Raw genomic sequence first — 7192 nt, forward strand, 5'->3', positions numbered from 1 at the left:
GGAAGAGGAGGGGGAAGGGGGGGGGGGGCTGTAGGGGGACAAGGGAAGTGGGAGGGAGAGGGGGAGATTAAGGGGGTCTGACAACAGTTCTACAACTAACTGAATAATCAGGATCGACGCTAACATCTGTACAAATGTTTCTTGTCAGTTGCTACTCTAGTTGGATAAGCAGCATGCTAGGAGTCCAAGGACTCCAACAGAGAAACTAACTCAGTGAGGAAAGGAAATAAAAAATAAATAAATGTGAAAAGTAACGAATGATGAGTATACATCTTCAGATCAGTAACAACGTTAAAATAGACCTATCGTATATAAACTACGAAGAGAGACTCATGTTAACCGGTTCAATATAGAAACATTCAATGTTTGAACTTTTAAACCAAAGAAAATAATAAACTTTCAAAATCAAGTAAAACTGAAAAGAAATAAAAGTAAAACACAATGATAAAGAGAAGAAAAAAGGTAAGCTTAGGATGACTATCGGAGAACAATTGAAGTAATTTATACTACCATTACGTATTATTAGGCCCCTATTAGTTATATAGGTCACCTCGAAGGTTATACTGGTAGACATAAAATCTCACTGAACCAGGCGATGTAAGATCTACCAGAAATAGTCTGCTGCTATAAATTTGTTAGGTTAGCTTAGGGTTATGTTGGTTAGGTTAGGTATGGTTGAATTTGGTAAAGTTGAATTTGGTTAGGTAAAGTTGAATTTGGTTAGGTAAAGTTAAATTAGGTTTGGTAAAGTTAATTTAGGTTAGATAAAATTAAATAGGTTAGGTTATGTTAGGTTAGGGTTATGTTGGTTAGGTTAGGAAAAGTTAAATTAGGTTAGGGAAAGTTAGGTTAGGGTTAGGGTTATGTTGGTTAGGTAAGGTAAAGTTAAGTTAGGTTAGGTAAAGTTAGGTTAGGTAAAGTTAGGTTAGGTAAAGTTAAGTTAGGTTAGGTAAAGTTAAAACAAATAAGGTCAAATTAAATTAGATTTGGTAAAGTTAATTTATGTTAGGTAAAGTTGAATTAGGTTAGGGTAAGTTAAGTTAGGGTTAGGGTTATATTGGTTAGGTTAAGAAAAGTTAAGGTAAAGTTAAATTAGGTTATGTTAGGTTAGGGTTAGCTAGGTTAGGTTATGTAAAGTTAAATTATGTTAGGGTTAGGCTGGTTAGATTTAGGTTAAGTTAGGTTAGCATTAGATTGGTTAGCTTAAGGTTAGGGTTTTACTAAGGATAGGTAAAGGTTTGGGTTACCGTTTAGGTAAGTAAAGGTTTGGGTTACTGTTTAGGTAGATTAATGTTAAGGTTAATGTTATGGATTACAATACGTCTTATTACAACTTGGAATATTTCCTTGCATATCTTTTAAAAATATATGAAAGTCATCACTAAAATGCTGTAATACATTAGAATTTTTTTGAAGAGGTATACCAATATATGGATGAGATCATCGTGAAGGATAGATGGAGATGGTTTGGTCATGCTCTTCGCACTCCCAAAGAGAGATTAGTTCACCAAACTTTCAACTGGGCTTCACAAGGCACTAGAAGAATTGGAAGACCCAAACCTACATGGCTGAGGACTATAAAGCGTGAAGTAGGATATGATGAATGGAGAAGCATTGATAGAGACGACCTGCGAAATCTAACAGCAGCCCTAAGCGTACGAGGAGATGAAGATACCGATTACCTTTTCTCACTGGGCTATTTTTCCCTGTTGGAGCCCTTGGGCTTACAGCATCCTGCTTTTCCAAGTAGATTTGTAACTTAGTTAATAATAATAATAATAATAATAATAATAATAATAATAATAATAATAATAATAATAATAATAAAAATAATAATAGCTGAAAAATGTCACATTATGAAATTAAATTTACATAAAATATGCAGAAGGTATCACAGTCGAACTATACAATGAAGAATTTCCAATTTCTACAAAAGAGAACCTATTGCAATTATCACTGTGGAATCATATATTAAAACACTGCAAAATCAAATTATAACTCCCAGAACAAGTAAAAAAAAAAAAAAAAAAAAAAAAATTCTTCAATAAAAAAGAATATAATTATCACTGTGAAATCAGATCTCACCAATACTGCGAAATCAAATTATGACTCAGATCTTCAAATAAATTAACAAAAAATCTTCAATAAAAGTAAATATTATAATCACGGTGGAATCACAGCTTAACTACACAGCAAAATCAAATTTTGACTCCCGTAACCTCAAGTAAATCAGCACACACAAAAAAAAAAAATTCTTAAAAAAAAACATGAAACCGGATCTTACCTATACTGCAATATCAAAATTTGACTCCCATCACCTCAGGTAAATCAGCACGAAAGAAAGATATTAAAGAAATATGTATATCACTATGAAACCGGATCTTACCTATACGGCAAAATCAAATTTTGACACCCATCACCTCAGGTAAATTAGCACGAAAAAAAGATCTTAAAAAAAAAAAAATCACTATGAAACCCGATCTTACCTATACGGCAAAATCAAATTTTGACACCCATCACCTCAGGTAAATTAGCACGAAAAAAAGATCTTAAAAAAAAAAAATCACTATGAAACCGGATCTTACCTATACGGCAAAATCAAATTTTGACACCCATCACCTCAGGTAAATTAGCACGAAAAAAAGATCTTAAAAAAAAAAAATCACTATGAAACCGGATCTTACCTATACGGCAAAATCAAATTTTGACTCCCATCACCTCAGGCAAATTAGCACGAAAAAAAGATCTTAAAAAAAAAAATCACTATGAAACCGGATCTTACCTATACGGCAAAATCAAATTTTGACTCCCATCACCTCAGGCAAATTAGCACGAAAAAAAGATCTTAAAAAAAAAAAATCACTATGAAACCGGATCTTACCTATACGGCAAAATCAAATTTTGACTCCCATCACCTCAGGTAAATCAGCACGAAAAAAAAGATCTTAAAAAAAGAAAAATCACTATGAAACCGGATCTTACCTATACTGCAAAATCAAATTTGACACCCATAACCTCAAATAAAAAACAAAACAAAAAAACTCTTCAATAGGTATGAACTAACTTTCCCGGGGCGGGTCTTATTCAAAATCTATTTCGGGCGTGATGTGGGTGGCAGTGGTGACCGTAGGTCGACCTTTCCTCTGCTCTTACTCTATTCTCAGTCGAAACGTCAAATCAGCAGCCTTTGAGGTGTGTCACGGATTGGGGAAATTAGCTGGACTATATTTTCAGCCGATGTTTATTATTATTATTATTATTATTATTATTATTATTATTATTATTATTATTATTATTATTATTCGCGAGAAGACCCTCTTTTAAACAAGTTTTGTTGAGAGTAATTGCTGCCTCAGTGACGTAAATTTTTTAATTGGCTTTTTCTATCATTCTGATTATCTTTCTCTCTTCATTGCTACAATCCGCCAGTAACTGGGAAAGGGACATATTTCATGAGGAAGATATTGGAAAGCATATCATTCATCATTCTTCTTTAATATATCAGTACACATTACAAAAGTATGGATATTAAGTACAGTGTAAGTCTTTGCCGTGAATCACTGTCACGATGTCAGTGTGCACAAAGTAATGTTCACTTATGTACACCATTCAACAAAACCGGTGTCGCCTGGCCAGACCTGACTTGGAGAGATCATGCCCCTCTTGCCCTGAAAGGTGGCCGACGTTAAACAACCGAGACATCGTTAGGATGGTTCGAATCTGAGGAGGGAAATTACCGATATCACTCAAAGAAATGCGATGATGAATGAAATATATATGAAAAGAGAGAGAACTTTTTTATTCTTTTAAGAAATGTAATCTAATATCATTTCGAAACTAATTTATGAAAATATTTTATCATAACTTCTTATTTGAATTTTCCTATCCTATTTCTATATAAAATTTTCTTGAATAATATTGGAACCGACTATTCATATTACTATTCATAACACGGAAATATCGTTCGTTTCATTTACTTAAGCAATTGCTCTCTCTCTCTCTCTCTCTCTCTCTCTCTCTCTCTCTCTCTCTCTCTCTCTCTCTCTCTCTCTCTCTCTACATACATACACTCTACGCATTATATTTAGGCACTAAAAATGTATCGTTTCAAATAGCACCTATTGGGTCACCAATCATTAATAAGTGGTCTTTGTTCAAAATTTCGAAGGTAATGAGGTTTAAAGGTTTAGTTGTTGATTTCAGTGTTTTCCTTTGATTTCGATCATGAGCCACCTAGCTCGGTGTGGTTGGGGTCAGCTTTTGTTACGGGCTACTTGGCTCCGGCCCTCTTAGAGAAAATAGTATTATTTGCTATATCAATTATATTAGTCTAAGGTTGGAGATTTAAAATGCATCATCAGTTAACATAATCTATATTGTTTCAGAAGTGATTGGTGAAAATAAAATATGTGAAATGACATGCAATGAAAGTGTTCATTGGTGCATTATTATAGTGATGATGTGGTATATAGGGTGTAGGGTATAAAAGATTTAACTATCAACACAATGTTTACTCAAATTATCTGATTCGGTGTCAATAACCCTAGATGTCAGGAGGACAGAAAACTCCTAATCAATCAATCAATCGATCAAATTATGGGGGCAAGTCACCCAATTCCAAGCGACCCCCCCTTCCCTGGTGACGATTGCTCAATGCTCAAAGGTCCGAGTCTAGCTGGCTTCACTCTCCCCAAGGCAAAAGGAGGCTTAGTAGTGACTCCGTATTGTTACGATTTTATTCGTCGTTTTATGACCTGATGTCCAACACCTTATAGATGTTCTCCCGGTAAGCTCTTCAAGAAATCAATTATTCTCGATAACTGTTCAGTCTTTTGCGTATTTACTTCGTTATTTATAGTTTTGAAATAATTGTAAACAACTAGAAAGAAAACTGAATGAAATATTGTCATCTTAGTATTTTGTGTTTCATTTTTCTAAAAAACTTCCACCAGAAGGATCACATCATAACTGTGAGACCTTTAAACCTCAAACATTGGGGATGGGGGTAGAAGGATATAACCAGGTGGGGGTTAAAGATGATGGTGGAGAAGTGGCAATTGGGTGATCTTAATGTATGGCTTGAGGAGGTTTGCATATTAATATTCATGACATGATGACGATGATGGTATTACCCCTATTGATAACATTTAATATCAATGATCCCAACTCAAAAGTAAAACGGGCATATATCGTTCTAACATTGTTTTTAGGTGGTCATTGAACATCTTTGGAACATGGGATCTTCACCCAAACGAAATACAAATCCAACAATTGCTTGCAAAGTAGTTAGCGGTCTTGTGTGATCCTTGGGAACATCCAATTAATATGAAATATTGGATACATAAGCATTTAGAGTTCTTATGATCTTATCTAACTTATTCTTGAACTCGAGAGAGAGAGAGAGAGAGAGAGAGAGAGAGAGAGAGAGAGAGAGAGAGAGAGAGAGAGAGAGAGAGAGAGAGAGAGAGCAGCTGCTAGGATAATGCAAACAAAGGATATATCATTTTGACGTATATTAATTGGAATAGTCAGTTCCCACAATATCTAAGGATGTTCCATATAAAAATTTAATAAGGAATAAAAATATATCGGTGTAATTATATCTTTTCAATAAACGATTGCATTTCTTATAAGAATAAGAGATAAGACCTCTCTATCTCTCATATATATATATATATATATATATATATATATATATATATATATATATATATATATCATATATATATATATATATATATATATATATATATATATATACATATATATATATATATATATATATATATATATATATATATATATATATATCATCAATCTTCGCACTTCTTTGACTGATATCGGTAATTTCCCTCCTCCTCACATTCGAACCATCCTAACGATGTGTTGGTTGTTTAAACCTCGGGCCACCTTTCAGGGCAAGAACGGCTTGATGTATCTAAGTCTGGTCTGGTGAGGCGACACCGGTTTTGTTGCTGGGTGTACTTAGACAGACACCAGTTTAACATAAAGGTTATGATGGTGAAATTTGATCAAAGTTTCACCACCATAACCTTTATATTAAAGTGTAGTTCCTAAAGTCAATGTAGTCCTGAAGAAAGGTCGCGAAGTGATCCGAAAGACATGGCGATACCAAACAATAAATGGAGGAAAGTAAATGTAATTCTGCTGTTATCCTGAAAACTATCTTCAGGACGATCTGTCCGAGGAGAAGCTGTCTTCGATTTTGGACTCCAATGAGACGTTGTGTATTCATTATATATGTATTCATGTATATGATATATATATATATATATATATATATATATATATATATATATATAATGTCTTTTATCTCAAAAGGAAAGTATTCAATAAGATGGTCCTTACAGTATTAACTCAAGCATAAGAAACTTGGAGCCTTACTAAAGGCCTTACAACATAAGCTGATTATAAGTTAAAAGAGCTATGGAAAGAATGATGATGATAATAACAACAATAAGAGACATACATAGAGCAACATGGATACGAGAGCAAACTAAAGTAGAAGATATTCTAACATGTAAGAAAAAGGAATGGACATGGCCAGGACATATAATGAGAATGTTAGACAATAGATGGACATTAAGGCTTGTAGAATGTGTCCCTAGAGATTATAGAAGAAACAGGGGCAGGAAGAGAAGACGAACTTATAAGGTGGCTCTTTGACCTCTATTTTAAGTGCCTTATTTATAGCATTATTTATAGGCATTAGTGGACCAGTCACGGCAGATGACACACAAATGTACATATATATATATATATATATATATATATATATATATATATATATATATATATACATATATATATGTATATATATATATATATATATATATATATATATATATATATATATATATATATAAGTGTGTGTGAGTGTGTATGTGTGTGCGCGTGTGTATGTGTGAATATATAAACCATTGGTACAAACATTACATATACACACAGTAACATCCATCGCCTTCGAAAAAAAATCTAGATAGTGACAATTCCCTTGGAAAAATCATGTGAATATTACATCATTATTGATTATCTAAAATGTATTCTTCAGAAAAGTACTCGTGAAATGCGTTTTTCCGAAACGTATTTTCTGTGTTTCGAACGGCTCTGATTTCGATTGCTGAAAACGTCAATTACCCTTCGCCCAAGTTCGATCGCCGGGTGCGCTTCA

The sequence above is a fragment of the Palaemon carinicauda genome, chromosome 13 (assembly GCF_036898095.1).
Source record: "Palaemon carinicauda isolate YSFRI2023 chromosome 13, ASM3689809v2, whole genome shotgun sequence".
NCBI lineage: Eukaryota > Metazoa > Arthropoda > Malacostraca > Decapoda > Palaemonidae > Palaemon > Palaemon carinicauda.